Source organism: Podarcis bocagei (assembly GCF_964188305.1).
Source record: "Podarcis bocagei genome assembly, chromosome: 15".
In the NCBI taxonomy this organism is placed as follows: domain Eukaryota; kingdom Metazoa; phylum Chordata; class Lepidosauria; order Squamata; family Lacertidae; genus Podarcis; species Podarcis bocagei.
This window is the reverse complement of record NC_138141.1, coordinates 4,905,358-4,923,938: the sequence shown is the minus strand read 5'-3', so window position 1 is coordinate 4,923,938 and position 18,581 is coordinate 4,905,358. Positions and strand designations below refer to the sequence as shown.

The following is an 18,581-nucleotide window of genomic DNA, read 5'->3' as shown; positions in this document are numbered from 1 at the left end:
CTTCCAAAGTGGGGACATTGGTTTCCGGGTGGGAGTTGATCACGGTGTGGATTTGCCAAGCGTGCCTTCCTCCTAGCACATTTCTCCCTTGCGTCCTGAGTTTGAGTGTCTTTAAAGCCCATGACGCCTTTGGTAAAGGCTCTTCTCCCACTGGAGCGCTCGCAGGCCAGTGTTTCCCAGTTGTCAGTGTTTATACTACATTTTTTTAGATTTGCCTTGTGACAGTCTTTAAACCTCTTTTGTTAACCACCAGCATTACGCTTTCCACTTTTAAGTTCGGAATGGAGTAGTTGCTTTGGAAGACGATCATCAGGCATCCACACAACATGACCAGTCCAATGAAGTTGATGTTGAAGAATCATTCTTCAACACTGGTGATCTTTGCTTCTTCCAGTTCGCCTGTCTTCCCAAGTGATGTGTAAAATTTTTCAGAGACACCGTTGATGGAATCTTTCAAGGAGTTGGAGATGGCGTTTATAAGTGGTCCATGTTTCTCAAGCATATAGTAAGGTTGGTAGTACAATAGCTTTGTAAACAAGAATTTGGTTTCCCTGCGAATGTCCCGGTCCTCAAACACTCTGCACTTCAATCGGGAGAAAGCCGCATTGCAGAGCTCAGGCAATGCTGGATTTTGGCATCAAAGTTGGCCCTTGTGGAAAGATAACTGCCTAGGTAGGAGAAGTGATCAACATTTTCCAATGTTACACCACTGAATTGGATTTGTGGTGCTGCAGAGGGGTTATTTCAGACACAGTGACTGAACTGGAGGCCCCTCGACTGACTTCAGGTCCAGTGTTGGACCATTTCGATCGGATACTCCCTACTGATGTGGATAGATTCCTCCAAGTTGGTAGGCCCACCACCTGCCTCCTTGATCCGTGCCCGTCTTGGCTGATTAGGGAGTGTCCAGATGTTGCGCGGACCCCCCTGGTTGAAATTATCAATTTGTCCCTTGACACGGGGACATTCCCAGGGGAACTGAAGGAAGCAGTGGTGCGTCCACTCTTAAAGAAAACTTCATTAGATCCCTTAGACCTATCCAATTACCGCCCAGTTTCAAATCTTCCATACCTGGGTAAGGTAATTGAGAGAGCGGTTGCTGAACAGCTTGGTAGGTTTCTGGAGGAAACATCGGCATTAGATCCATTTCAGTCCGGTTTCCGTCCTGGTTTTGGGACGGAGACGGCTCTGGTTGCCCTAACAGATGATATTCGTAGACAACTGGATCGAGGCGGGTCAGGACTGCTGATCCTTTTAGATTTGTCAGCAGCCTTTGACATGGTCGATCATGATCTTCTGGACCATCGCCTTGCAGACGTGGGGATACAGGGCATAGCCCGTAACTGGTTGTGCTCTTTTATCTCTGGTCGGGGACAGAGGGTGGCACTAGGGAGGGAAATGTCGTCACGCCACTCCTTGGTGTGTGGAGTGCCGCAGGGCGCAATTCTCTCCCCAATGCTTTTTAACATCTTTATGCGCCCTCTTGCCCAGATTATCCGGAGCTTTGGGCTGGGCTGTCATCAATATGCTGATGACACTCAGCTCTATCTACTGATGGATGGCCACACCAACTCGGCCCCTTACACACTGACCAGATGCTTGGAAGCTGTGGCTGGATGGTTTCGTGGGAGCCGATTGAAACTAAATCCTTCAAAGACAGAGGTCCTATGGCTAGGTCGGGATAGCATGGGGATGAGGGACCAACTCCCTTCTCTTGCGGGGGCCCAATTAGTGCCATTGCCTTCCGTTAAGAGTTTGGGTGTAATCCTTGACGCCTCCCTTTCCATGGAGGTGCAAGTCACAGCAACAGCCAAGGCGACATTTTTCCACCTTCGCCGCATCAAGCAGTTGGTCCCTTACCTTTCCCGCCCCGACCTGGCCACAGTGATCCATGCAACAGTCATCTCCAGGCTTGACTACTGCAACTCGCTCTACGCGGGGCTGCCCTTGAAGCTGTCCCAGAAACTCCAGCGGGTACAGAATGCTGCAGCGAGGCTCCTCACAGGGTCTCTGCCATGGGAGCATATTCATCCAGTGCTTTTCAAGCTGCACTGGCTCCCGGTGGAGTACAGGGTCAGATTTAAGGTGCTGCTTTTGACCTTTAAAGCCCTTCACGGCCTAGGACCCTCGTACCTACGGGACCGCCTCGCCTGGTATGCCCCACGGAGAGCCTCAAGGTCCATAAATAACAACACCCTAGTGGTCCCAGGCCCTAAGGAAGTTAGATTGGCTTCAACCAGAGCCAGGGCCTTTTCAGCACTGGCCCCAACTTGGTGGAACGCTCTGTCTCATGAGACCAGGGCCCTGCAGGATCTGATCTCTTTCCGCAGGGCCTGTAAGACAGAGTTGTTCCGCCTGGCCTTTGGATTGGAGCCAATTTGATTCCCTCCGCCCCCTTTTTCTTTTTTCTTTTCCTTCTCCTGCAATGAGGCTCCATTTTAATATTTTAATGTTCCATTATTTTAATGTTGTATTTTATTTTTGTTTTTAAGTTATAATCACTCATCTTGTTTTTATTATTGCTTGTAAGCCGCTCTGAGCCCGGCCTTGGCTGGGGAGGGCGGGGTATAAATAAAAAATTATTATTATTATTATTATTATTATTTTGTACCTGTTGGTGTAGCACTTTGGTTTTCTGGATGTTGAGTGATAGGTCAAGCTTCTTGTAAGCTTCTGCAAAGGATGGCTTGGAGGTCATCCTCTGAGTGTGCGCACACTATGTTGTCATCAGCATACTCAAGCTCTATGATGGAAGTTACAGAATCCTTACTCTTTGCTTTCAGCCTGCTCAGACTGAAGAGCTGTTTGATATATTATTTCTACTCCGGTGGGGAGTTTCCCTTCAACAAAGTGTAGGATCATGGCAATGAAAATAATAATAGAGTTGGGGCAATAACACAAACCTGTTTGATACCAGATCCCACTGTGAATGGTTCCCTTTGAGAGCCATTGTTACCTGTGATTGTTGCTGTCATATTATCATGGAGGAGCTGAAGGATGTTCACAGATTTATCTGGGCAGCCAGTTTTCAGAAGGACAGTCCACAGGGCACTACAATTTACAGTGTCAAAAGCCAAGAATATGATTCTACCAAGAATGTTCAGAAAATAATGGGAAGTTCACCACATTGGTAAACATGGGTACATTTGAAAGGAAAGACCAACTTTTCCTCAAAACATTTATGTTCTTTTATGTTTTCCTCAAAACATTTATGTTCATTTATGTTTTTTTTATTTAAACCTAGTGGTTTTCAACCAGTGTGCCATGGTACCCTGGGATGCTGCAGAAAACACTAGCCTCTGTCCCTCTTTCCTTCCCCCCTCCTTGAATGCCCCCTTGCGTCTCTGCCTCTCTCTTGCAGCAACCCTGGTACCTCTGGAGCTGGCCAATTGATGCTTCCTAGGCCCCTGTGGGACAGTGTGAGGAGGCATCTCTCTTTGAGGGGGGGGGCAGCTTATAGGACTCCTAAGGTGAGGGGAGAGGAGAGGAGGCTGAGGGAACACTCCACAATGGAGGGTGTTCGGAAAAGGGTGAGAGGCTGCCAGCTCTGCAGGCAAGAGGTGATATAACTGGGCTCCTGAGCCTCACAGGGGTGCCACAGAAAGAATGTAGTTGGTTAAGGGAGCTGTGGACTCAAAAGGGTTGAAAACCTCTGATTTTAACCATTTATACAGCACCTATCTACAATCACAGAATTGTAGAGTTGGAAGGCTCCCCATGGTCATCTAGTCCAAGCCCCTGCAATACAGATCTCTGCTAGCCAACCAACATCCAATGACACCTTCCACCGTCAAACAGCTCTTACCCTCTGAAAGTTACAGCCGTTGCCAGCTAAAAATCCCAGAATTCCCTGTGAGGCAGGACACTCTGGGAATTGTAGCTCTCCGAGCAGAAAAGGGGATGTTTTAACAACTCTCAGCACCGTTAACTAACTAGAGTTCCCAGGATTTTTGCAGGAAGTTGTGGCTGTTTAAAGCGGTATGATACAGCTATAAATGTGTAGTGCACGTAGGGCCTTACAGAGCAAAAGAACAAGATGTCTCTTAGGCATAGGGCACACAAGAAGAACATACAGATCTCCTGAATCACACATGTTTTCCACCAAAATCAGGGTTATAGCCACTGGTATTTCTGAGGTGCAAAATAGTGACTACTCTGACAGACAACTCTACTGATGGACCGTGTTCTGCAGGAGCCAATCAAAAGTGAAGGGTGCCCCAGTATCAAGCCACTTATTGAAAGAAAATGTTTAGCAGTCCCTCAATCAAGACAAACAACTCTAGTGTATTTGCAACACCAACTGGCTAGAATTGGCTCAATCTGCTCCTGGCACAGAAGGAATCAAGCTGACCTGGATGAAGCCAAGCTTAGTCGCCTGGTGGGTCCCAGGACAATGACACTCTATTGGAGTTATTTTATTTGAATGGGGCTCCATCAGGATTGTGTAACAGCAAAGTCATCCATAGATAGATAGATAGATAGATAGATAGATAGATAGATAAATGGATAATTACTACTATCTATAGTCTGGGGGTGTACCTGAGATATTGCCTCAGGTAACATATGCCCACTTGACCGCTTTGAGCTGCACAACTGGCACTGTTACAAATGCCATATAATGCCCATTCTGCATTCATAAGAAATTGATCTTTTTAGTGTGGCAGCACCTATACTTTTGAACTTGCTGCCTGCTGACATCAGGCAAACACCTTTGTTGTACTCTTTTCGGACCCTGTTAAAAACATTTTTTGCTAGACAAGCCTACACAGACATGCAGAATGTTGACCGGTATGTTAATCTTTTTTCAAGTGTATCACCCATTTTAACTTTTTTAAAAAAGAATCATTGTTTTGAACTGTTTTAACTGACAATTTCATTTTTTATTCCTCTTGCACGCTGCTTTGAGGTTTGTTTTTACAATCAAGCAGTGTATAAATTATATGAAGTAAATAAATAAAGAGTATGAGAGCATCCTATGCAGCAAAAACCTCCCCTTTGATAGTAAAAGCTCTGCATGCATAAAAAAGTGAAATCAACTGTGGACAGTTGGGGAGCAGGGAATAGGCAAGGAAGAAGCATTTTATCGTTTCCTGCTATTATACTGCACTGCCATCTTTGTGCACGCGTGTGTGTACAAAACATCCTGGCTGTGCAAATGAACAGTGTGTGCTTTATTCGGCCACTTTTTCCTGGCATAACTATTAATAGACACTATAACAATTATCTGCACATAGGGAACGCTCTCTCTTCCCTGCTCCCCTAAACTTTATGCTCACACACACAAAGGTCTGGCTAATCATTAAAAGCATATAGGAAATTTCCTTCATTATTTGAGTTAGGGAACAACACTTAACAGCAGGAAAACTGTTTCATGTTAATGGGTGTTAGTTTTAATTAGAAACTTTGCTTAAAGGTTGCATCAAACTTTCCTCACACTATAAAAATGCTTACTGTTTTATGCACACAAAATCAAATGAGCAAGAGCTGATCATAAGTCAAAAGTCATTTATAACACAGAAATCCTTAAAAAAAAAGGATACACAAAAAACTCTTAGTGGACATCTTTGCCTCCCAAGTGAAATATTAAATAACATTTGTATGTTCTAATACATCTGAGTAGTGTGACTTAACCTCAACAGCATTAGGTCTGCCTGCATGTGATGAAATTGTGGGAACTCTACCAAAGTGAATTTCCTCTTGTAAGCCATTTCATTTAAGAATGTAATTACGAGTTAGCAGTGGGAGCTGGCCAGCTTCCTCCCTACACACGAATTTGGAGTTGCTGTTGCAGAATATGCATACTCAGTGCTCAGCAAACTTTGTGGGATGGGACTTTTATTAAAACCACATCTCACACTTGACACCACTGATTTAGGAAGTTTCCAGTGAGGGACAAGAGAAGAGTATAAGCTGCTTCTTCTACTATATGGAAGTTAACAACAGGACAACAAAAATGGATTTTATGCACTCTAATGGTAGCCAAGAGAACGATATTGATGAACTGGAAGAATAAAGACATTATCTCCTTTAATCAGTGGATTGATAATATGATAACACTTGCAACTGCTTGGATAAATATGACAATTTTGGAATGAATTTATACAAAATGTAGTAGGCCATTAATATTTACATTAGTATTAGTGTAATAATATCAAATTTATAAAAGAATGTATGGGTTAGGGTATTTTTGTTAATATTCATATGTTTTTCCCCCTTACAGAGTTTTGTTTTCTTTACACAGTTTTTTTAAATCTTTTGTATCACTTTATTGCTTTATAATTTAATTTTTTTCAATAAAATATCAATTGAAAAAGTTTACCTCCACATAATAACCCAAAGATAACCCAGGGTGGTTATATAATGTATACATAGGTGGGCTCTGCCGCATTTTGCAACCGGAGCAGGGGGATCTGCAACATTTTGGGGTTAGCAGTGGGATCTGCTATACCCTACATGGCTCAGGACCTCAATACCTTAAGGACAGCCTCTCTCCATACGGACTGGCCCAAACCCTGCGCTTGTCATCTGAGGCCCCTCTTCATGTGCCCCCCCCAATGAGAGGTCCAGAGGGTGACAACATGAGAACAGGCCTTTTCTGCAGTGGCTCCCCGTCTGTGGAATGGTCTCTCCAGAGAGGCTCACCTGGTGGCATCATTACATGTCTTTAGGCACTAGGAGAACACATTCCTCTTCCCCCAGGCCTTTGGCCATTAAACAATCAATGCCCTTTAAATATAGAGGACTGTATTATTACTATTAGTATTTTCTGAGATTGTTTTATTGCTTTTTTTATTATGTTATGTAAATTATGTTTTTAATGTTGTACACCGCCCTGGGATATTCAGATGAAGGGCGGTATATAAATTATTATAATAATAATAAAGCAAAAGTCATGCATTTTTCAAGAGGCGAGGAGTCCTTTAGTGAGACATCCCACCCAATGGGTTCCTTACTGTGGCTTGTTTAACTGTTTTATTAAAATACGCTGCTACTTTTCATAAAATAGAACGAACACTTTATTTGCACCTGGCAAATACTGGGAGGCAAAGTATTGCCCAAGTCCTGGGAAACCTCTTCTCGGTTTCATAGTGACAATACAGATATAACATTGGAATTCTCTTAACAATGGCTATCAGGGCCAGGCTGAGAAATGGAGCGCACATGGTGGCTGAATTCACAAACAATAATACGCCAGAAATCAGTCTCACAGATGAGTAGCCACAGCACTATTTATTTATTTATCTGCTCAGTGTTGGTTTCATTTTCTAACTCTTCTTGCCTCTCTTCTCCGTAGCCTGGTAAGCATGTGGGGATACGGCACCAAAAAAAATGAGGATAATGGTGTCATAGGTAACAAGAAACCATTGTTTACTCAAGCAAAGAATCATTTGCCAAATTAAAACAATGTTTTCATCTTCTGGTTCATAGACCATAAACAAACCATAATTAGTTGGCTATACAAACCAATCAGTTAAGCTACATAAACCATGGCTTACCACTGATGTGTTAACCAGGCCACTTAGCTTAATCAGGCTAACAGAAGAAAGCACAATCATAAGTTGCTGTGGTTCCTACTAACCAGCTTCCCTCTTAACCAGGGTTTGCTAACCAGCCTCAAGACCTGCTTTAAAACAGTCCAATTAGCGTTAACCATGGCTAGCTTCGGTGACACAACACACAAGGGAAGAAGTATGGAGGGAAAGAGGAAAGGAAGGAAATGAGATAGACGATGCCAGAACAAAGTGCTGAGTTGTAAACAGCAATTATACCCAGCTGGGAATCTTCCCTTGATGGTAATCAACGTAATGCTTTACTGTGATTAAGGTTTGCAAAGGGAAATATGTGATGGAGAGGCTTGGAGCAGGGAGCAGGCATGACTTCTATGGATACAGCACCACTTCTATGGTTAAAAGATCTCCAACGTTCTGTCGCCACTGACCCACAAAAAAGAAGAGAAAAAAGGAAGTGTGTGCATAGCCTGGGAATCATTTGCAACTAAAATTCCTTTCCAAGCTAAGAATAAAACAAAAGCTTCCCTTCTGTTTCACAAATCCTTTGCAAATCAAATATTTAAGTAACTGACTTGGAATAGATGCAGATTAGGAAAAGAGCGATATTCCACTCGGAGACAACTGCTAAACCAATTGCAAATGCAACAATGTCTTGTTTACTTCTTGATTCTAAATGAATCCAAGGAGACAAATGATGTTATATGTTGTTTTCTGTCTGCTAGATCCAATGAATAAGTCTCTCTTTCCAAAACGAAATGGATGAGCTTAAAGGAAAGTGAGCGGGGAGCCAGATGATGCAGGCTAGTCTAAGAATGGTGATCACTAGGGATATAAACGACTGCTGTGCACAGAGCCACTGGCATTTCATTTGCCACATCAATTCCAAAATAAAAAAATGAATAAAAAGATCTGGATCCAAAAGCATTAAACAATAGGAGAGTGTACATCCAAAATGAAACCATTAGTTTATCTGTCCAAATGCCCAGAAATGATAAAAATACCCAGAATACAGAGAAAACACAGATTCATTCTTGCTGCCTACACTGGAAGTATTGATTGGAAGAGACCCTGCTCTGAAGCCCTAGAGAGCCACAGCTGACCAAGTGTGGACAACCCTGGGTGATGGTCTGGTGTGGTCTAAGGCAGCTTCCTATGTTCCTATGAACTGGCAACTAAACCCTGAATCAAAGTTAAGCCAATTTAAGAATGAGTATGCTTGAAGGAAACAAGGAGCAAGAATTGGCTTTCATGCTATGGAGGGTAGTGAGTGAGCAGCCCTGAGCAACTCCTAAACACCTATTCTGATGGTTTTGGGGGTGTTTTGTGAGTGCCTAGCAACCACAGTATGTGCTCACCAACCACTGCTGTGTTGACCCAAAAGGCACTGGGAAGAACCATTGCCAAGAACCATTGTCTCTAGGCAACAACCATTCATTTTCTGAAGTGCACTCTTTCATTACATTTTTCCAAAGCCCCAGTGTTGCCCCTGGGAAAGCTCAAATTTCTTATGAAATTTGAAGTTGTGTTCCATCTGTGTAGATCTTCCAAATTCTGCCATTTTGTTCTTGAACTAACACAACGCTTATCCCTCTAGGGAGGGACCATAACACAACAGCAGAGTATACGCTTTGCATGCAGAATGTCCCAGGTTCAGTCCACAGCACTCCCAAATTCCGTATTTTTCGCTGTATAAGACGCACCCAACCATAAGACGCACCTAGTTTTAGAGGAGGAGAACAAGCAAAGCGGGAGGAGAAACGGAAGGGGCTCTTTTTCTCCTCCCGCTTCGCTGAAGGGGCACTGCGCAGCTCTCCCTCTCTGCACACTGACCCCTCTCGCTCTCCAGGCTTCAGTGAAAGCAACACAAAGCCATGGAGCCTGCATTCGCTCCTTGAGATGCACACACATTTCCCCTTAATTTTTGCAGGGGGAAAAGTGTGTCTTATAGAACAAAAAATACGGTAATATGCATGCCAGGATAAATTATTTCCAGGCAACCTTATATCCTCACACTTTTGTTATTACAAACTAAGTACAGAGGTCATCCAGAAAGAGACATAAATGTTGTGAGTTTGAACAGAGCAATACTAACCTAAAGGCAAAAGGGGAAGAGGATGAATCAAGTCCATCAGAATGTTGTTTACCCTCCAGCATGAAAGAAGCTTGCATTGATCTGGGCCATTTTGTGGCATTTTGAGATTAAAATGTGATTGCACAGAGCACTTAACAGTGGTTGCTTCCCTAGAAAAGATGCCAAATCCTTTTTGTCATATTCAGAGTATGTGGGGAGGGGGAGAAGGAAGAGAGAAATATCTAGGTCAGCCATCCACATACGTCTGTTGGAAAGAGGCTGGCAATAATGCCATTTTAGCACTCTGTAGTCTTCAGCTAAGCAAAGAATTCGCCATCCCATAAGGCAATTTCATTCAAGCCTGTTAGCCCCTGTTAATGACCATACAGTAGCTTGAATAATGAACGTGGCAAATGCAGTTGCTTATGAAATCAAGTCACACAATTAAATACAATTTTATGGGTGTGCTTTTCTTCTTTAAAACTCAGGTGCCTCATTAGGAACACTGAAAGCTGGCAGTTGCTTTTTTGGGTTTCAGGCAGCAGACATTCCCAGCCGCACCTGAGGATGCCAGGAACTGAACGTGAGACTTTCTGCATCCTAAACACTACCAACTGTGCTATGGCCCTACCCCATTTTTAGCTTTCTGGTGCTGCTAGGCTACAACTCCCATCTTCCCTGACCATTAGCTACGTTGGGTGGGGTTGGTAGAAACTATAGTTCAACAACATCTGAAGGGAACCATGTTGCCTATCACTGGTTTAGATCTTGAAGTGTTCCTTCTCTCCCTTCCCTATCTGCAAATTCCACTGTTCGGGAGGATTGGGAGAAGGGGACCTACAGGGAAAACTACATTCTCTCTCTCTCTCTCTCTCTCTCTCTCTCTCTCTCACACACACACACACACACACACACACACTCTTAAGTGACAGTATGGAAGCCAGTGCAACTAGAATAAAAAGCAACCGTGTTCCCACTTTGCTCCTTTTAATGTACCATGAGCCAAGAGAGGGTTCAACCTGCCATACCATCATCAACATCACACTCATCTCTTTTAATGGCCAGAATAAATCTGCACCAAGGCCTGCAGTCTAAGACAGGCATAGATTGCAAACGTAGATATACATAATTTCAACAGCAAGCCTGCTGTGGAAGGATATTCACAGCGTTTGCGGCAGACATGGTGCACACGTCCTAGTAAGGCTGGATGAATCTGTCAGTTTCAGTTTCTCTCTCATTTTTTCCACATCTGTGTTCCACAGTTTGTACAACTGTAATATTTATTCAGTTTGTACTATTTCTTCAAGAAGGTGCTCATGAAAATTCATTCATTCAACCCTCAATTTAATTTCAAACCAAATCTCAGTGGTACCACCTCCTGTTGGCCAGAGGGAATATATTTTCCAATGCCCTTCCTATCCTGCCATGCCAGCTGTTACTGGATTCGGCAACGGACTGCAAAATCCATGGGATTCTGCTCCTGCTACAATATCCCGCAAGACAAACAAGCTCAAGATTCTGTTTTGGACCTGTTGAAAGACGACGCAGTGCCTTATCTGGCCTGACATGACACCATAATCTTTGTTTACACCATCCCCCTTTCAAAAAGAGGCTTCCACCCTCAGTAATCTTTCTTTCTGGACAGAAGCAAGAAGGCATAATAAATCCTATCAACATGACCAGATGCAAAAAGCTTGATGCAACGTGAAAACATAAGCAGCTGTTTCCTTCTGTGCTAATTGGCAAGCCCCCCCCCCCAGGCTCAGCTGAGCAGTACTTTCATCTGGGGAGGGGCCCCAGCAGAATCCCGACATTAAAGCAATCCATAAAATTACTTTAGCTAGGAAAATAGCACTGGAAAGGTTTTTAAGCGGCATTTCAGCTACAGGAGCACACAGACACATCTGCAGACAATGCACAACCGGGCTTCATGTTGGTTGTGTTATCACAATGCACTTAAGAGTCATGGAGTAAGAAGGGGACAGGGAAACAGATGGGGGCTACACTCTTCAGCAAGTGGCAGGAATATCTGAGGCGTTATTCAGGATTCAGACAAGGCTACTGGGCATGTAACAGTACACATACAATATTTGCCTTTAACACTACAACACGGATGTGGAAGCTGAGGCCCAGGGGCCACCAGGCCTCTCTCGCTCTGGCCCTCAAGAATCTCACTAGACCAGACACCTTTGCCAGCCACACCCATGCCTCCCAAACTACATCCCTCACTAGTCCCACTTTGTACCCTCTTTGAGTATTTTTTGCCTGGCTGGATTGTGACCTTGAACTGCAATGCCTCCTGCTTGCCTGGACACTAGAAAGGGAAAGCAGGTGGAGAAACTAGCCCACTGCGGAAAGAAAAGAATCCACACATTTTTGCTCTGCACACCTTTTCCATGGAAATGATGAATACTAATAAAACAGGAAAATAATATGTGGTGATGTTGTGTGGACGACGCACAAAACCTGCATGCATGGGCAGCATCAAGTCCACAATAAACTGCTGTGTAACAGCACCCAAAGATCTTTGGGACACCTTAAAATCAGCAGGTCTCTTACGGCATAAGCCACTTTGACAAATGTATCTCCAATGAATGAACTACCATGAGCAGGAATGTCACAGCTAATTTGCATGAGTTAATCCCATAAAAGCAATAATTTCCATTCATTATGATGACAGATGACAGGGTATACAATATATTCTTATTGTGAAGTCAGACAGAACAAACCTGAGTCAGCTTGGGGGGGGGGGGAGAGAAGGGCGCGCACAGCACATGCTTTGCATCTAGAAGGCCCCATGTTTAGTTGCCAGCATTTCTTGCTAAAAGCATCTCAAGTGAGATTAGGAAAGAGCCATGACCAGAGACTGTGGAGAGACTCTGCCAATCAGAGTAGGGGGCACTGCAAAACTGGACCAATAATTTGACTCAGCAGTGCATCTGGCAGATTTAGAGGAGCAGGAATTCCACGTAGGTGAGTATACAAAAGAACATGCAAGTGAGTGGACTGGCGAAAGAGGGACATTCCTCTTCCAACAGCTCACTGTTTTATGCTGTTTTCTGAAAGGGAAGCCCACATCTCAGCTCTGCCTCTTATGATCCTTTAGGGAAGGCAGAGTTGACAAGATGTATTGGTGTCGCCCCCCCTAGCCACTCTGAACCAGAATGGAGAGGGGTGATTTTTGCACCCTCCAGGGACTGCGCCCTTGGCGGGGGCCTACCTAACCAACCCCTAGGTACACCCGAGGGAAGGAGCCAAGCTCAGTAGCAGAGAGCCTGCTTTGCATGCAGATGGTCTCAGGTTCAATTCCTGGAATCTGCAGATGAAACTGGGAATGTCCTGTCTAAAATCTGGAAGGCTGCTACCAGTAAGTGCAGACAGATAAAAGGTAAAGGACCCCTGGACGATTAAGTCCAGTCAAAGGCGACTATGGGATGCGGCACTCATCTCGCTTCAGGTGAAGGAGCTGGAGTTTGTCCACAGCTTTCCAGGTCATGAAGCCAGCAGGACTAAACTGCTTCTGGCACAACGGGACACTGTGACGGAAACCAGAGCAGACGGAAATACTGCAGCAGTACCTATTTATCTACTCGTGCTGGTATGCTTTCGAAAAGCTAGGTTGGCAGGAGCTGGGACAGAGCAACAGGAGCTCACCCTGTCAGGCAGATTCGAACTGCCAACCTTCTGATCGGCAAGCCCAAGAGGCTCTGTGATCTAAACCACTGAGCCACCCACTGTGTAGACAAGACCAAACTAGTTGAAGCAATGGTGTGACTTAGTATAAGACAGATTCCTGTGCTCCTTCTTTGTCTTCTACTGAACAGGCTGGTAGAAGACGTAGTTTCTTAGCTGAAGTAGTTAAAAAGAAGAAATCAGGCTAGGAATTTGTGGGCTTATTTACAAGGTTGGCTTAATATGTTCATATGAATAAATTATGTTGGAAGCAGGGTTTAATAAATTATTTTTTGTTCATTTGTAATTGTTTCCAGTCCTCTTGACAATGTTAAACTTAAGGGCTTGAGTCATGCTTTTCAAAATATGGGAAAGGTAAGAATTCGTGTGAGAGGGTGAGCTCCCGTTGTTCGGTCATGGTGCTTCGTTGCGCCAGAAGCAGTTTAGTCATGCTGGCCGCATGACCCAGAAAGCTGTCTTCGGAAAAACACCGGCTCCCTCAGCCTGAAAAGCAAGATGAGTCGAATTTGACTGGACTTAGCCATCCAGGAATCCTTTACCTTTTAATATATACCGTATTTTTCGCACCACAGAACACACTTTTTTCCTCCTAAAAAGCAAGGGAAAATGTGTGTGCGTCCTATGGAGCGAATGCAGAGGGGAGGCAGGCGGGAAAAGCCCCCAAGAGCCGCACACAAGCTCCGTGTGCTCAGCCCTTTTAAAGTGCGTACGGCTTCTGCCGGTTTTGCGGGAGGTGGGGGAATTCCCCCACCTCCCAGAAAAGCCAGGAGAAGCCGCCATCTCTTTAAAGGGGTTGCGCGGCTTCTGCGGGCTTTTGGGAGAGGTGAGGGAATCCCCTCACCTCCCGGTAAAGCCAGGAAAGCCCTGTGCAGCGTCTCCCGAGAGGGAGAGGCTGCACGGGGCTAAAGGGGAAGCCAAAACAGCGAGCGGGATCCATCCTGCTCGCTGCCTTGGCTTGTGCCATTTTTCACACCATAGGACCTCTCCGGCAGGGAGAGGTTGTGTGCAGCCTGTACGCTGCTCTTTGGGGCTGGGGGGGGGGGAGATTTTTTTCCTTGATTCCCCCCCCAAAAAAACTGGGTGCGCCCTATGGTCTGGTGCGCCCTATGGTGCGAAAAATACGGTAGTTACCAGAAAGCAATACTAAAAGGTGTGGGGCAGGGAGTATATCTCTGCATGCAATCCATCTGCCCGACTTTTTTTTGTTTTTTATTCCACGTAGTTTTGGCAAACAAATGCTTCTGCAAGTTCAGATAAGTAAAAGTGCAATTATTAAAGTGTTTTCATCCCTCAGGTAATAAAAAATAAATGTGGTTATATAACACACATACAAATGTAAATTAAATTAAGTTAAATAATTAATGTTTTAAAGTGTGTCAGGGCAGACCAAAAAAACACTTTGGTGCCAGAGGTGAAAAGAGTATCCAGTTTCAATTCTTTCCCATTTGAACAACATGCAGTTATTATGAATTTTGTAGGAAAGCAACTAACTCAAGACAATGTCCATAGGACACCAAAAAATCGACCTAAATAAATTTTTTTTAAAAAAGGCCAGGATCAGCATCAAACACAGCATTTACTATATTGGCCCGAATATAAGCCACAGTTTTTTTTCCAAATTCTGAATGTGAAAAGTTAAAGTAAGGCTTATACAGTGGTGCCTCGCAAGACAAAAAGAATCCGTTCCGCGAGTCTCTTCGTCTTGCGGTTTTTTTCGTCTTGCGAAGCAAGCCCATTAGCGGATTAGCGCTATTAGCGGCTTAGCGGGCTTAGCAGATCAGCTGATAAGCGGTTTAGCGGATCAGCTGATAAGCGGCTTGGGAAAAGGGGGGGAGGGGAAAACCCCTGCAGGAACTCGCAAGACATTTTCGTCTTGCGAAGCAAGCCCATAGGAAATTTGTTTTGTGAAGCACCTCCAAAACGGAAAACCCTTTCGTCTAGCGGGTTTTCCGTCTTGCGAGGCATTCATCTTGCGGGGCACCACTGTATTCAGGACCATACGCCGCTCCCCCACGGAAGTAGCCCAGGAGCGCAGCTGCCGGCTGCTCCAAAGCCTCCCCTGAGCCGCTGAAATGGGGATAAGGGGGAAGTACTCTTTTCAGCACCTTCTTAAAACATTTTTGTTCAGGCTAGCCTCTGCAGACACATAAATGTTGACATGTTTTAATCCTTTTTATTAATAATTAATAATTAAAATTATCTTTAATTGTTCTTAATTGTTTTTAGTGATAATTTTAATATTCCTTGTAGAACTTTATAGGTCTTATTACAATCAATTAAATTATTATGTATTGGGAAGTCAGATTTAAGTTTCCACAGGAAAAATAAAAGATTCTAATTCATGCCTATATATACACACACCCCTCAAATAATGTAAACTAAATAAATTTTTATTTAACACTGGAATTAAATTAGGATTGTAACAATTTTAAGATTCATTAAAACAGAGCTATATTTTATGTACTGTGATGGAGCAAAGTATAAAACAGAAAAGGGAAGGGAAATCTGCAAATCTGTGTCTCTTTGCCCAGTATTCCTGATTCATTCCAAACTCTGCAGAAATACATATCTTATGATATTTTGCAAGTAACCAAAGGAAACGCAATTGATTTTGTTTCCCCAGATTTTTCAAAGGTGGAGTCTTTTGAATCTCTGCGTACCTGGAAGTCATAAGTATCACCATGTGCAAAGTGTCAACTTATGGATCACACCTCTGAATCTGCTAGAGAAATCCAACTGTCTACCAGCTTCTGTCTCACATTACATTCCCCCCCCCCTATATTGTGTCCAGAGGCACAGGTGCTTGGAAGCCCACAAATAGTAACATCAGGGACTAAAAGGAACCTACAGTAAATGGGCAAGTAGTCAGGCCTGGTACAAGGAGGTCTCCTGTGTTCCTATTAAGGCATCAAAAGCCAGCAGCCAAAACAGGGGTCTCGCCCTGCAGCGCTTGGACTACAAATCCCATCAGCCACAGCAAGCATTGTTCAGGGTTGATAGGAGCCGTAGTTCAGCGACGGGCAGAGGACACCGCATTGGCCATCTGCAAGCTAAAAGCTGATCATTGTGAGCAAACAGTTGCTTAGTTGTCAGTGTACCAAATGGTTGATCCCCGTTTCAGGTCTGGAGGAAAAGCATGAAAATATGAGTAAAGACTCATATATATCAGGCTGAAGACCTAGGAACCTGGAGGGGTCTCTTTATAGGCCAGGGGTATGCAATGTGGTGTCGCTGGACTACCACCTCCATCTACCCCAGCAATCATGGTCAATGATCAGGGATGGTGGCAGTTGTACTTGAGCAACATCTGAAGGGCACCATATTGACTCTACCTAGTACGTACGATGTCTGGCTACAGTGAGGCTCACATGACTGAGCCCCACACACACCCCAGCTGCCTTTCCCTTCTTGACACAGCAAATGTGTATGGGGTGGGGGGGAGTACAAAACCTGTCCCCCAGCAAGTCTACCCAGGCATATAATTTAGTTATGTATAGTTATTTTAAATTTTGTGATGATTTTATCTGTGTTACTATTGAGAGTATTTTAGAATCATAGAATCATAGAGTTGGAAGAGACCACAAGGGCCATCGAGTCCAACCCCCTGCCAAGCAGGAAACACCATCAGAGCACTCCTGAGATATGGTTGTCAAGCCTCTGCTTAAAGACCTCCAGAGAAGGAGACTCCACCACACTCCTTGGCAGCAAATTCCACTGTCGAACACTGCAAATTCCACTGTCGAATTTTAGATTGTTTCTAAATTAATAAGTGGGACACATGGGCATCAGGGGGTGTACAAGGGTGCCAGACCCCACCGCCAACCCCCAAAGTATTATCCCCAAATTTTCATTTCAAATGAATAACGTTCTAGTATTCTGTAGAACCAGAGATACAAAACAAAATGTATAGGCTCTGATCGTCTCTAATTGCAAAGGCAAGTGGATGCTGCAAATCAGTACATCTGGGTCAAACCGAGGTCCTGTTTGTGAGGAAGAGGTCACGCACATACAGCCCCTTCTAATTAATGCCTTCCAATTAACGCTGAATTAGCAGCTGCTAGCGGTGTGGCTAGTGGGTACTTTGATATCTGGGGTCATGAACAGCAGTCTCACTCTGCAGTCTCACTTCATCTTCCAGTGTAAATATGCACTGGAACAGCTGCTCACATTGGTACAGTCACTTTCAACTCAAGCTCTTTCCATTCATACCTATGGCAGCATAGTGTCTTGGGTCTGGCACTGACAGCCAGTGACCCCCTTGGAAGTTAGGGAAATAATCTGTGGCAAGGTTGGAGGGAGCAGAGTGTTACTTCTGCCCCTTCCTGGGCATTCCTTGGAACTTTTTATAGACCTGGAGTTGAAGAGCCATGGAAGGTGGCTTAGGAACAGTGAATAATATCAGTCTCACTTGAAATGTTTGGCTCTGACATGCATTGGGTTAACCAATAAATTTTTACTTGACTTGAAAGGTTTGTAAAGTCTGCCCTAAGTGTGGCTGTTCTCTGCTCAGCAAAATCACAGGTTTCCCATAAGGAAATTCTGCAAATGACAGAGCTGCCTCTTCTTCAATGGATGCTCTGTAATCTTCCCCCTAAGTAAAAGTGACTGCAAACACAACCTGAATCTGCAAATAAAGTTCTCTGATGACTTCCCAGTAAAATGTGCAAGAGAAACTGTCACCTGTCAGTTGCTGTAGGACTAGAACTCCTTTTTATTATTAATTAATTATCATCATCATCATCATCATCAGGCCTCAGGGCGGTTACAACATAAAATCACAATATAAATACAATCCCTGACCACTGGCCATGAGGGCTATCAAGCTCAATGTGAACTTGAGCAGAGTCTTGGAGCATTTTCTGTTGGTAACCTTTTTTACACTATAAAATCAATTTCATGCCCAGTTTCCATTGGTCACACCCCTTTATTGATATTTGTAGTTTGTTTCAACCAGAGCCTTTTCCTCATTTGTCCTGGAACCAGCTTGTGTTCTCTCTCTCTTATTACAGTGGTACCTCGGGTTAAGAACTTAATTCGTTCTGGAGGGCTGTTCTTGAGCTGAAACTGTTCTTAACCTGAGGTACCACTTCAGCTAATGGGGCCTCCTGCCGCCGCCACATGATTTCTGTTCTCATCCTGAAGCAAAGTCCTTAACCCGAGGTACTACAGTGGACACTCAGGTTGCGAACGTGATCAGTGTGGGATGCACATTCGCAACCCACAGCGTTCGCAACCTGCGCCTGGCGATTAAGTGCTTCTGTGCATACGCAAAGCACGATTTAGCGCTTCTGTGCATGAGCGACCGC

At 44.2% G+C, this 18,581-nt stretch overlaps 2 protein-coding genes and 1 long non-coding RNA gene across 8 annotated transcripts in view; 2 read left to right on the top strand and 1 right to left on the bottom strand.

Moving 5' to 3' along the window:
- DPYSL2 (dihydropyrimidinase like 2) overlaps positions 1-18,581 on the bottom strand; it is an 87,845-nt gene that overhangs the window by 27,074 nt on the left and 42,190 nt on the right. The gene's annotated exons all lie outside the window — the stretch shown is intronic.
- The window catches only part of LOC308574215 (uncharacterized protein), a 97,928-nt gene that overhangs the window by 57,598 nt on the left and 21,749 nt on the right, over positions 1-18,581 (top strand). The gene's annotated exons all lie outside the window — the stretch shown is intronic.
- Positions 12,259-16,337, top strand: LOC308574260. 2 transcript variants are annotated; one of them, XR_014002401.1, is made up of 3 exons: positions 12,260-12,555; positions 15,899-16,139; positions 16,181-16,337. It is a non-coding gene; the product is annotated as an uncharacterized lncRNA (long non-coding RNA). The 2 variants fall into 2 exon arrangements; XR_014002402.1 differs by lacking the exon at positions 16,181-16,337 and having other exon boundaries at positions 12,259-12,555; positions 15,899-16,016.